The sequence below is a fragment of the Equus quagga genome, chromosome 6 (genome assembly GCF_021613505.1).
Source record: "Equus quagga isolate Etosha38 chromosome 6, UCLA_HA_Equagga_1.0, whole genome shotgun sequence".
Taxonomy (NCBI): Eukaryota; Metazoa; Chordata; class Mammalia; order Perissodactyla; family Equidae; genus Equus; species Equus quagga.
Genome location: NC_060272.1, coordinates 75,552,168 through 75,566,091, shown reverse-complemented (window position 1 = coordinate 75,566,091; position 13,924 = coordinate 75,552,168). Strand labels below are relative to the sequence as shown.

General features: G+C 36.8%; 1 protein-coding gene across 4 annotated transcripts in view; it reads left to right on the top strand.

The window, feature by feature from the left end:
- WASF3 (WASP family member 3) overlaps nt 1-13,924 on the top strand; it is a 121,910-nt gene that overhangs the window by 51,082 nt on the left and 56,904 nt on the right. For 2 of the 4 annotated variants that reach the window (XM_046664587.1, XM_046664583.1), the window contains exon 2: nt 1,159-1,252. The gene's annotated coding sequence lies outside the window, so the exon portion shown is untranslated. Of the gene's footprint in view, nt 1-136; nt 157-1,158; nt 1,253-5,709; nt 5,887-13,924 lie in introns of those variants that run through there. The other 2 variants (XM_046664586.1, XM_046664585.1) reach the window with 2 other exon arrangements.

Sequence of the window (13,924 nt, the reverse complement as noted above, 5' to 3'; positions counted from 1 at the left end):
GTGTGCTGCTTTTAAACAAGCAAACTGGTAGGAAGTGTATAAATTAGCGTATCATTAAATGGTCTGTTTTTTCCGTCCTTTCAAAAGGATCGTGACAGTCTTCACTTTGTGGGTTGTCCTTGTCTCCCGGCCTACATGTGATTCATGCACGTCCAGGTAGTTTTCTGTAAAGTTGCTTTTCTTGCAAACAGAAGCTGCACACTTCTCCTTGCCCAGCCTCGCTCTTCCCTCCCTACCCTTCCTGACTTCCTCCCGAAGCTGTCGATACAGCCCACCCCTCTTCTGGGCCCCATGCTCTTGCTTTCCTGCATCTGCCTTGTTGTATTACAATTATCTGCGTGTATTAGTCACCCTCACCAGCCTGTGAGTTCTTTCAGGAGCAGGCATTTTCTTACTCATTTTTGTGTCTGCAGTGTTTAAAGGGGGCTGACTTAGACAATCTTGTAAAGATTTGCTAAATGAATGAATGCTTATTCACTAAATTTTTCTTGTATGTATTCTTCCATAACTCTGTTTGAGTTGGAAGCTATATCATATATTTTAGTACCTCATAGCTCCAGCACATTGGTAAACCATATCAGATTGTTCTATAGGCTTCCTGTCAGTATCACTTATCCTGGAAACACTTTATAGGGTCAATTCAGCAGGTATTAAATCTTTGTTACTGTTTTATCCCCATATGTGCTGTTAAAATATTTATAAAGTGATCAAGATATTTATCAAATTTAAATACTTTTGTGTGAAAAATTAATACAAATGCTCCTATCTGATACAGTTCTTGTGTGAGTGATCAGTATTCACTTCACTCTGGGCAGTCTCAGAACCTAGAATGTATGTGTTGTTGAGTAAATGCATTGAGCGGTTCAGTTGAATATACCTATAATATGCTTGGCTTTGTTTTCTGCCCTTTGGTTATTATTTACTGTGACTCCTTGAAGTTAATTTCAGAGCTTATTCCAGGATAGGGAGTTGGAAATACACATGAATTTCATATACCTTATTAGCTCCTTGCTTAAACTAATTAAAAAAGATCGAGTTCTGGGATTAGAGCTGCCTTGATGAAGTTGTTGAAATGTGAAATCTGAATTTAAGACTTTCTTGAAGACTTGAAAGCATTTTACTTACTGATAGTTAACTTTGTTTGTTTGTTTGTTTTAGTTTTAATTTTGATTGCTGTTACTACTGATGCTGAGCCAAAGTGGTGATGCTGCCCGAGGGGAATTTCTGCAACCCATGAGTCAACAGTTCCACGGTAAGAGTGTGTGTCTTTTACTCTAAAGCCATTTAATTTCTATAACATGATAGTTTAGAATTTTAATTTGAATCAGAATAGTATAAAATATTTTAATATTTCAAAATATTAAATGCTAATATATTTTAATTATAGCAGATAATACTCTAGAGCTTTAGATCCTAATCAACAGTTGAAGAATTTGAAAGAGAAAAATGTAATTTGATATATTCATTTCATATTAAGTGTCAAAAACAAATATGGCTGTATAGTTTATGATTTATTAAACTGGGGTCTCATTTTCCTCTTTATGTAATTTTCCCATTTACTTTTTATTTCCTGGGGTTTATCCAGTACTTTATTACCTGAATCTTGTTAATAATGAATGGGCATGCGAAGTCAAGATGACAAAACTTAAACATAGTTGGGTTTTACTCTAACTTGCTCTGAACTGAGGTGGTGGTGATTCCAACAGCAGCTAAAATGAGGTTTTGAATTATTTATGGTTGTAAATTATCCACATTGCTCTATCTTTGAGGGCTAATTCAAGAGCAATGAGACATAGCCAACTAGAAGGCAAGTTATTCCTTTGAGGCTCACTTTCCTCACGTGCAAAAGGCTGTCATTCATTTGTCTTCCCTGTTTTATAGAGTTGTAAAAATAAAATGAGATGCTTTATGTGGAATTGTCCTTTTTTTTGGAAGAGTAGAGGGAGAGAATAACAAAAGTCTTTTGGTTTTGAGATGGTATTGAGAGAGAACATATTGTTCTTAATATCCTTTAGAGAAAAAGATGAAGACTTATTCTCTGAGTTTATCTCACCTTGACCTTGGGCATATCATTACATTAATTTACTATCAGAAAATTGGATTTGATTCCCATACTTAGACCTTATGGGTAAATTTTTATGAATATATCTGTATTATTTGACCACAATGGAATTAAGCTAGAAATCAGTATCAGGTATCTGGGAAATCTCCAGATATTTTTAAGTTAAATATCACATTCTAAAAATCCCATGGATCAAAGAAGAAGTCACAAGAGAAATTAGAAAACATTTTGAATTGAATGAAAATGAAAAGACAACATATCAAAATTTATGGCATGTGCCTAAGGCAGTACTTCAAGGGGAAATTTACAGTGTTAAATGCTTCTATTAGAGAACAAAAGTTTTGAAACAATAATCTAAATTTTCACCTTAGGAAATTAGAAGCCAAAGAGCAAATTAAACCCAGAATAAGCAGAAGAAGGAAACGATAAAGAGCTGAAATCAATGAACTATAAAACAGAAAAACAATAGAAAAAAATCACTGAAGCCAAAAGCTAGTTCTTTAAGAGAGCAATTAAATTGATAAGCCTGTAGTCACAATAGTCAGGAAAAAAAAAAGAAATAGACAAATTTCTAATATCAGAAAAGAAAGATCATTAGTACAGATCCTACAGATAGTAGAAAGATAGGGAATATTATGAGCAGCTTATACATTTGATAACTTAGGTAAATGGACAAATTCCATCAAAGACAGAAGCTACCAAACCTCACTGAAGAAGAAATGGATAACCCTGAATAGCTCTTTATTAAGGAAATTGAATTTATAGTTAAAAACCCTCTCCAAAAGAAAACTCTGAGCCCCAAAGGACTTACTGGTAAATTCAATCTACCTATTAAGAAAGAAATAATACTAATAATTATATACCAACTCTTCAGAAAATAGAAAGAAGGGAGCACTGTTTTATGAGGCTGGTATTAGTCTGATACAAAAATCAAAGATATTACTCAGCAAAATATTAAGGAATTGAGTGTAGTTTATATAAAGAGGATAATGCATCATGCCCAGGTGCCATTTATTCCTGAAATGCAGGGTTGGTTCAACATTTAAAATCAATCAGTATAGTTTACAGTATCAACAAACAAAATAGCAAAAATTTAAAAACCCATATGATCATCTCAATAGATATAGAAAAAGCATTTAACAATATTCATTCATCTATTCATGATAAAAGATCAGGAAAATAGAAGGGAACTCGCAGAAACGTAGGAATGGAAGGGAGCTTCCTCAACTTGATAAAAGGTATCCATGGAAAACCTGCAGCTAATACAAACTATAATTATTGGTGAAAGCCTAAATGCATTTGTCTGATGTTAGGAACAAAGCAAGGATGGTCACTCACCAATCCTATTCAGAATTGCCCTAGTTGGTGCAGTAAAGCAGGACAAAGAAATAAAAGGCATTTAGACAGGGAAAGAAGAAAAGTCAAATTCAGGATTCCCATAGCCAGGAACCTGAGAAATGTAGATTTTAGCCTTCTAGCCTCTGTGATCTAGGGCAGAGGACAGAAAGAGATAGGCATAGATGTTGAATGCCAGTAGACAGTATCTACCTCATTTTGGTTTCTGTGGTTATCTGAAAATCATAAAAGCAAGGCAACATTTAAACTTGGGGTTTTAAGATACTGTTTTCTTTAACATGAAAAGTTCAAAGTCAGCATAATCTGTTGAGAGAGTCTTATTTCAGTGTTTTCTTCTTTCTGCTAACATAACTGGAAAGCTGTATGTAGCACTTAAAAGTTATGTGTTGGTTTAAACTACATTTAATAGCTCTAGTTGTTTAATTTAAAGAAAAAGGCTGTCTGAAACAATGTTAGGATGTCGTCTTGAATTCTAAGAGGGCAAAAAAAAAATTATTTGTTAAATCTGTTGTAACTATCATTTAGCTTTGAAAGAGTTAAAATTTTTTATGTTTGCTGTCTCCATCTTAGAATACATTGACACGTTTTGTAGAATAATATAAACACATATTATGCCTGTAGATTTCTGCTAAGTAATTTCCAAGTACTAGCTTATTTTTATGATAGTTGGCAGTATAAAACTGAGGAAATCTTGAGTCTTGGTTCCAATTGCCTGGGGTAGTTATGTGACAAGACAGTGTCTCTGAATGTTTTTACTGGAATTGTTTCTAAGTCTCTTGTAGTGAAATAGTTTTTCAGCCTAAGTAGAATGCTTACAAAGTTAAACAAATATGTAATTCAATAATTGTGTGCATTTCTACTTTAATTACATGTTATTGGCCATATCACTTGATGCTGAGAACTTGGTGCATGGCAGAGTGGTATAGTAGAGGGAGAGTGAGTTTAGGAGTTAATGGAAAATCTTGAATTCAAATGCTAAAAACATACAGGCTTAAGCTTTTGAACAAAATCCACTTAAATTCTTGATCCTCATTTCCCTCATCTGTAAAAGGAGGATAATAATCTTGATGAGCTGCTGAAAACATTAAAAATAATACTCAGAGCATCCAGCAGACAGTGGGCACTCAAATGACGCTAATAGCAGATCTTAGTTGCAGAAACATTGTAAGACTTTGGCATCTGACAGGACTGGTTTTGAATTTAAGTTCTTATACTTAGTAATTTTGTCAGTTTGGATAAATTACTTTTTAAGCTCTAGTTTCTTTATCTGTTAAGTGGGGGCAATACAAATCTATAAAGTTGTAGTGGGACATAAATGACATAATACATATAAAAGTGGTAATTTCATATGGTTCACCTTGATATTTCAGGGTGTGGTGACTTTTCTTTATACACTTGGCAAATCATCTAATTTTGTAGCTTATAGTTTGTTTCCTCTAGGAACTTAAATTTATTTTTAATGCATTTTGCATTTTCTTTGTTAACTTGTTTGGTGAATGTCATTCTTAAATAATTGATGCGACAGAGTAGAGTAGAAAAAAATACGTGATATATCTTTCTTAACAAAAAGAGGAGATAGTAACTAATTTTTGAGAAGACTTTTAATTTATGGTTAACTAGATAATTAGAAACAAAAACTAGAGCTTTTAAGAATTAAGCTTTGAGGCAGGTAGATTCTGAGTACCTGAAAATTCTTGAATTTTTCAGATTCTTTGAGATCAGTGTTTTTCAAAGTCACATCTTCCCAGCAAGTGTTACATTACTCTTGATGGTTTTAGCTCCTGAGTGTTTGTTCATGTATTTTATATTATAATAGTAATGCAACATTGGCTTAATTTAATCTTGTGTTTGTAAAATGTTTGTAGATCATATGTTTATTGTACCTTGAATAAGGAGCTAACAATTTTAGTTTTATTTAAAAGGGCATTAATTTAACAAATATTGAATGTGGGTTATAAATAAGAATAATAATATTGCAGTTAACAGCTTATGAGCTTTTCATATTCATCACAATGTGATTACAGGCTGACTGGTGCTGATAAATGGCTTCCTCCTCTTCCTATCCAATTAAAGTGAAAAAGGAGGCAGTTAAAGTTTTTTTGACTTGGCAAGTAAGCATCCTGAGCCAATAACAAACTGACTAACAAGGGATCATTTCTTCCTGGAGAGGGGGCAAGACCCTGGAAGAGAAGCAGCCCTAATGAAAGAGAATACCAACCAAATATGCTAACATAAAGTATATGGCGGCGTAGGCAGACTCTGAACTCACCTTCTCCTACGATCAAAAGCAGGTTACAACTATTCTTGGAAAAATTACCTTGGAGAGAGAACTGAAAACTGGATAAAAAGAACTCCACAAGGGACAGTCCTGACTGAGGCAAAAGAGGCAGGAATTCCTTCTGGAGAGAAAAAACCCACCTTCATGAGCAGTGGAGCTTCACAGCCGGCCAGCGGGGAGGCACCCTAAGGTATGCAGCTTTCCCTAGAGGAGTGGGGACCTGAGCCGGGGTCATGTTACCGCTATAAGCATCCTTCAGACTCAGCACAACTGAGATAAGTGTCCTGCTATCTGGCTTCACTGGCTACTAACTACAATGGGAAATACCCCCAGAAAAGCTGTTGACTTAAGCAGAATAAAGCCAGCTCTTAAAGGGCTCATGCACAAATTCACCTGTCTCAGAGAGCAACCTAAAATCACCAGAAAGAAGGCTTTACAGTCCTTTGGTGAAAAGAGATTCACCTGGTAGGCTCTGAGTGCATCTCAGTGAGAGGTGAGACCTCTCCAGAGTCTGAGACGTTGGTGGCGACCATTGTTATGACTTAGTACAGGCCTGCTCACACAGACACTGGTAGATACCATTTAAGTTCTTCCCCTGCTGCTACCCCAGGATCTGCCATATCCACTAGAGCACAGATTTAATGCAGGTCAGCCAGGGTGGCAGTGCATGCTAGGGACTGACCTCACCCACCAGCAAGCCCTCGGGCTACTGGTTGTCCTGCAGAGACTGGGTGCCTTGATCCCCTACAGGCAGGTGAGTATGTCTGCCTCTGTGGGGCAGGGCCAGTGTGAGGACCAGGTGAACTGTAGGGTGCATTGGTGGAGAGGAGGGGGCCTCTGCAATGGGGGGATTGGGTATGCTCCAGGGGGTTGGAAAGTGTGCATGGGCCAGGACTATGTTGACGAACTGTGTGGACCTGTGGGAGGTGGGGTTTACCAGTGGCAGAAGACCTGTGCTTCACAAACAGCCACAAAGGGGATCAGCCCCACCTCCCAAAGCCTGAAACAATTGGGTGCTCCCGTGCCTAGGGCCAGCCCCACTCAGCTGCAATCCTGAGAGAGCTAATGACAACCTTGCAGGCCTAAGGCCTACAGCAACTGTAAGCCCCTGAGCCTGGCAACCAGGTACACTGGGCAACCTACTCATTTAACGGAAAACTGCAACAGGAGTGTGCTATTAGACCTTGTAGCCAATGGTGCTGGGGATCCCAAACCCTATTTACAAACAACTGGCCAGAGAAGCAAAGACTAGACTCCCTGGGTACCTGCATTAAGAGCAACCCTGCCACAGAAGAAGGACACAAGCAACCCACACAGGGCTCACCCATGGAACATTTAGACTGGTGATGAGAGGGAAGCATGTTGCTGGGCCTCAAAAGGCGTCTCTTACATAAGGCCACTTCTCCAAGAACAGGAGACATAGCTGACTCATCTAATACATAGATATAAGCACAAAGAGGCATAATGAGGAGGCAAAAGAGATACGTTCCAAGCAAGGGAACAGGACAAAACCCTAGAAAAACAACTAAATGAAACAGAAATAAGAAATCTACCTGGGGGCTGGCCTCGTGGCTGAGTGGTTAAGTTCGCGTACTCCGCTGCAGGCGGCCCATTGTTTCATTGGTTCGAATCCTGGGCGTGGACATGGCACTGCTCATGAAACCATGCTGAGGCAGCATCCCACATACCACAACTAGAAGGACCCACAACGAAGAATATACAACTGTATACCGGGGGCTTTGGGGAGAAAAAGGAAAAAATAAAATCTTTAAAATAAAAAAAAAAAAGAAATCTACCTGACAGAGAATTCATGCAAAAACTCATGAGGATGCTCACTGATATTGGGAGAAGACTGGATGAACACAGTGAAACCATCAACGAAGAATTGGTAAATATAAAAAGGAACCAGTCAGAAATGAAGAAAACAATACTGGAAATGAGAATTTCACTAGAGGGACTCAATAGCAGGGTAGATGATACAGAAGAAGGAATCAGCTAGCTGGATGAAAGACCAGAAGAAATCACCCAAGCTGAACAGGTAAAAGAAAAAAGAATTAAAAAGAATAAGAACAGTCTAAGAGAAATCTGGAAAAACATCAAACACACTAACATTTGTATTATAGGTGTCCCAGAAGGAGAAGAGAGAGACAAAGGGGCAGAGAATCTATTTGAAGAAGTAGTAGCTGAAAACTTTTCTGACCTAAGGAAGGAAACAGACATCCAGGTACAGGAAACACAGAGAGCACCAAACAAGATAAACCCAAGGAGGCCCACACCAGACAATTATAATTAAAGTGTCCAGAATTAAAGAGGGAATCCTAAACACTGCAGGAGAAAGGCAACAAGTGACATACAAAGGAAAGCCTATGAGGCTATCAGCCGACTTCTTAGCCAAAATCCGACAGGCTAGAAGAGAGTGGCATGACTTATTTAAAGTGCTGAAAGGAAAAAGCCTACAGCAAAGAATAGTCTATTCAACAAGGTTATCATTCAGAATGGAAGAAGAGAGAAATAATTTCCCAGACAAGCAAAAATTAAAGGAGTTTATCACCAAGAAACCAGTTCTGCAAGAAATGCTGAAGGGACTTATTTAAGTTGGAAAGAGAAGACCACAAATAGGGATAAGAAAATGATTTTTTTTTAAAAAACCCACTTGTAAACACAAAAATACAGTAAAGATAGATCAACCACCTATGAAGATAATATGAAGGTTAAAAGACAAAAGTATTAAAGTTACCCATTTCAATGATAGGAAGATGATGGATACACACACAAAATAAGAGATTAGATAAGATTTCAAGAACATAAAATGTTAGGGGAGGGAAGTAAAAGACCAGAGCTTTTAGGAAGAGGTCAAAGTAAAGACTACCAGTTCAATATAGATTGCTATATAAGTAGAATATTGTATAGGAACCTCATGGTAATCACAAACCAGAAACTTATAATCAATAAACAAATAAGTAAGAGGAAAGTAATCAAGCATATTACTAAAGAAAGCCATCAAACGACAAGGGTGGAGAGCAAGAGAAGAACAAAGGAACAGAGAAGAACTACTAAAACATCCATAAAAAAGGTAACAAAATGGCAATAAATGCATATTTATCAATAGCTACGTTAAATGTTAGTGGACTAAATGCTGCAATCAGAAGGCACATGGTGGCCAATTGGATAAAAAAACAAGACCCTTATATATGCTGCATACAAGAGACACATTTCAGACCTAAAGACACTCACAAACTGAAAGTGAAACGATGGAAAAGATAGACCATGCAAATGGCAATGAAAAGAAAGCTGTGGTAGCAATACTTACATCAGACAAAGTAGACTTTAAAACGAAAACTGTAACAAGAGACAAAGACGGGCACTACATAATGATAAAGAGAGCAATCCAACAAGAGGATATAACACTTTTAAATGTCTATGCATACAGTACAGAACCACCTAAGTATATAAAGCAATTATTAACAGACATAAAAGGAGAAATAGTAATACAATAATAGTAGGAGACTTTAATACTCCATTGAAACCAATGGATAGATCATCCAAACAGAAGACCAATAAGGAAACATTGGCCCTAAATGACACATTAGACCAGATGGACTTAGTAGATACATATAGAACATTCTATCCAAAACCACAGAATACACATTCTTTTCAAATGCACATGGAACATCCTCTAGAATAGGTCACATATTAGGCCACAAAACAAGTCTCAATAAATTTAAGAAGATTGAAATAATACCAAGTATCTTTTCTGACCACAAAGGTATGAAACTAGAAATCAACGACAGAAAGAAAACCAGAAAACCCACAAAAATGTGGAGATTAAACGTAATGCTAGTGAACAACGATTGGATCAATGAAGAAATCAAAGGGAAAATTAAAAAGTACCTGGAGACAAATGAAAATGAAAGTACGACACACCAAAATCTATGCAAGACAGCAAAAGTGGTTCTAAGAGGGAAGTTTATAACAATTCAGGCCTACCTCAACAAACAAGAAAAATTCCAAATAAATAATCTAAGTGCACCTAAAGGAACTGGAAAAAGAAGAATAAACAAAGCCCAAAATCAGCAGAAGGAAGGAAATAATAAAAATCAGAGGAGAACTAAACAAAATGGAGACTAAAAAAAATACAAAAAATCAGTGAAATCAAGAGCTAGTTCTTTGAAAAGATAAACAAAATTGACAAACCTTTAGCTAGACTCACCAAGAAAGAAAGAGAGAAAGCTCAAATAAATAAAATCAGAAATGAAAGAGGAGAAATTACAACAGACACCTCAGAAATACAAAAGATTATAAGAGAATACTATGAAAAGCTATACGCCAACAAATTGGATAATCTAGAAGGAATGGATAAATTCTTAGAAACATACAACCTTCCAAAACTGAATCAAGATGAAGTAGAGAATTTGAATAGACCAGTCACCAGTAAGGAGATCGAAACACTAATCAAAAACCTCCCCAAAAATAAAAGTTCAGGACCAGATGGCCTCCCTCGTGAATTCTACCAAATATTCAAAGAAGGCTTAATCCCTATCCTTCTGAAACACTTCCAAAAAATTGAAGAGGAGGGGAAGCTTCCTAACTCATTCTATGAAGCCAACGTTATCCTGATACCAAACCAGACAAGAATAACACAAAAAAAGAAAATTACAGGCCAATATCATTTATGAACATCGATGCAAAAATCCTCGACAAAATACTAGCAAATCAAATACAACAATACATTAAAAAGATCATACATCATGATCAAGTAGGACTTATTCCAGGGATGCAGGGATGCTTCAACATCCACAAATCAATCAACGTGATGCACCACATTAACAAAATGAAGAAGAAAAATCACATGATCATCTTAATAGATGCAGAGAAAGCATTTAACAAGACACAGCATCCATTTATGATGAAAACTCTAAATAAAGTGGGTACAGAAGGAAAATACCTCAACATAATAAAAGCCACATACGACAAACCTACAGCTAATATCACTCTCAATGGAGAAAAACTGAAAGCTATCCCTCTAAGAACAGAAACCAGACAAGGATGCCCACTTTCACCACTCTTATTTAACATCGTGTTGGAAGTCCTAGCCAGAGCAACCAGGCAAGTACAAGAAATAAAAGGGATCTAAATTGGAAAAGAAGAGAAACTGTCACTGTTTGCAGATGACATGACTTTATATATAGAAAACCCTAAAGAATCTAAAAAACTTGTAGAAGTAATAAATGAATACAGTCAGGTTACAAGATACAAAATCAGCATGCAAAAACCAGTTGCGTTTCTATACACTATGAAGTAGAAGTAAGAATACAATCCCATTTACAATTGCAACAAAAAGAATAAAATACCTAGGAATAAACTTAACCAAAGAGGTGAAAGATCTGTACACCAAAAACTATAAAATACTGTTGAAAGAAATTGAAGAAGACACAAAGCCATGGAAAGATATTCCGTGCTTCTGGATTGGAAGAATTAGCATAGTTAAAATGTCCATACTTCCTAAAGCAATGTGTAGATTCAATGTAATCCCTATCAAAGTTCCAACAACATTTTTCACAGAAATAGAACAAAGAATCATAAAATTTATATGGAACAGGAAAAGTCCCCGAATAGCCAAAGGAATCCTGAGGAAAAAGAACAAAGCTGGAGGTATCACACTCCCTGATTTTGGAATAAAGCTATAATAATGAAATCAGTATGGTGCTGGCACAAAAAACACACACGCAGATCAATGGAACAGAATCGAGAACCCAGAAATAAACCCACACATCTATACAAGGGAAGCAAGAGCATACAATGGAGAAAGGAGAGTATTTTCAATAAATGGTGTTGGGAAAACTGGACAGCCACATGCAAAAGATTGAAAGTAGAATGTTATCTTATACCATGCACAAAAATCAACTCAAAATGGATTAAAGGGTTGAGTGTAAGACCTGAAACCATAAAACTTCTGGAAGAAAACATAGTATGCTCTTTAACATCGGTCTTAGCAGCATTTTTTCAAGTACCATGTCTGACCAGGCAAGGGAAACAATAGAAAAAATAAACAAATGGGACTACTTCAAACTAAAAACTTCTGCACAGCAAAGGAACCATCAACAAAACAAAAAGACAACCTAACAATTGGGAGAAGAAAGTTGCAAACCATATATTAGTTAAGGGGTTAATATTCAAAATATACAAAGAACTCATACATCTCAACAACAAAAAAACCCAACAATCTAATTAAAAAATGAGCAAAAGATCTGAACAGAGATTTCTTCAAAGACGATATACGGATGGCCAACAAGCACATGAAAAAATGTTCAACATCATTAACTATCAGGGAAACGGAAATCAAAACTACAATGAGGTATAACCTCACTCCAGTCAGAAGAGCTGTAATTAACAAGACAGGAAACTAAAAGTGTTGGAGAGGATGTGGAGAGAAGGGAACTCCATACACTGCTGGTGGGAGTGCAAACTGGTGCAGCTCCTATGGAAAACAGTATGGAGATTCCTCAGAAAATTAAGAATAGACCTCTCATGTGATCCAGCTATTCCACTGCTGGATATTTATCCAAAGAACTTGAAAACACAAAGGCATAAAGATACTTGCATCCGTATGTTCATTGCAGGATTATTCACAAGAGCCAAGACTTGGAAGCAACCTAGGTGCCCATCAAGGGAAGAATGGATAAAGAAGATGTGGTATATATACACAAGGGCATACTACTCAACCATAAGAAATCATGAAATCTGGCCACTTGTGACAACATGGATGGACCTTGAGGATATTATGTTAAGTGAAATAAGTCAGAGGGAGAAAGTCAAATACCGAATGATCTCACTCATAAGTAGAAGAGAAAAACAGTGACAAACACACACATAGCAAGAGAGATTGGATTGGTCATTACCAGAGGGGAAGGGCGGAAGGGTGGAGGGTGAAAGAGGTGCTTAGGCACATGTGTGTTGTGATGGATTGTAATTAGTCTTTGGGTGGTGAACATGATGTAATCTACGCAGAATTTGGAATATATTACGATATACACCTGAAAGCTATATAATGTTATAATCCAATCTTACTGCAATAAAAAAATGAAAATAAAAAATAAAATGATGAAATATCTTCTATAAACGAAATCTTGGAAATGTAGACCAACTTCTTCCTTTTACAGTCAGTTGACCTCACAGCAGGTGGTTACGTGCTTAGTTCCATAGTGGGAGGGGTGGTGAGAAGGAGAGAGACTAGAAGCATGGAAGTCAAGGATTATTTGGATATTGAGGCAGACAGTTTTTGCTACCTGGGCTGCTTTTATGTACCGATAAGACAGAGAAGTGAAGGAGCCTTGGCTTCTTGGTATATTTTCAAGTGAAGGAGCCTTGGCTTCTTGGTATATTTTCAAATAGGACTTGTAGGAGGAATGTTTACAAATAAGAGTGTGGTAGGCAGAGCACTAGCGGAAGTCAGAAATTGAGATTCTAGTGTCTTCTCGTCCTTGGCAGATCTCCGCGATCCAGGAGATACTGCTTCTGTTTGTCTCAATCTCTGGTTGTAAAATGAAGAAGTTGGTCTAGATCTCCCAGGTTCCATTTATCCAAAGAAAGTTTATTACTTTATCAAATAGCTGATTTTGTCTGACTAGTCAAAACAGGGAAGGAAAATAGTTCTTAGTAAAATCATCTGTGAGGTTCTTAGATTAGTAACATGCATCAGAATAAATTTTTATGCATGACAAAGGAATATAAAACAAATGGAGCCTCAAATATAAAATGTATTCTGAAGTCCCAGATATACTGAGTATCTGGTCATATGCTCAGCAGACCCATCTAGGGACTCGGAAATAAAATAGGAATATATGTAAAAAATATTTTCCATCTAGTAGGGACTCAGTAATTTATTTAAAATTTAAAAAATCCAAACTAAAGAAGGACATAACAGAGCATAAAAGTCAATATAGATAAGTAGAAATAAATGGTGGAAGGTTCTACAACAAGTTTTTTCAAGCCTCTCTCACCCTCACTCGTGACACCCAGAAGAGAAGGACAGGGGTAAGAGAAAGGATTTTTTTTTAACAGGCTCCCCATGTTGCTTTTCCATGTTCTCCTTCATGAGCAATTGTTTTTCTCCACCCTTACTGGCTTTGAGGTTTCTTTGCACAGCAGAGAAACGACAAGACAGGAGCCAATGGTGGAAACCTTGGTGGAGGGAAGTCACAACCTAGCTGTCTTCTCTCCACCTTTTC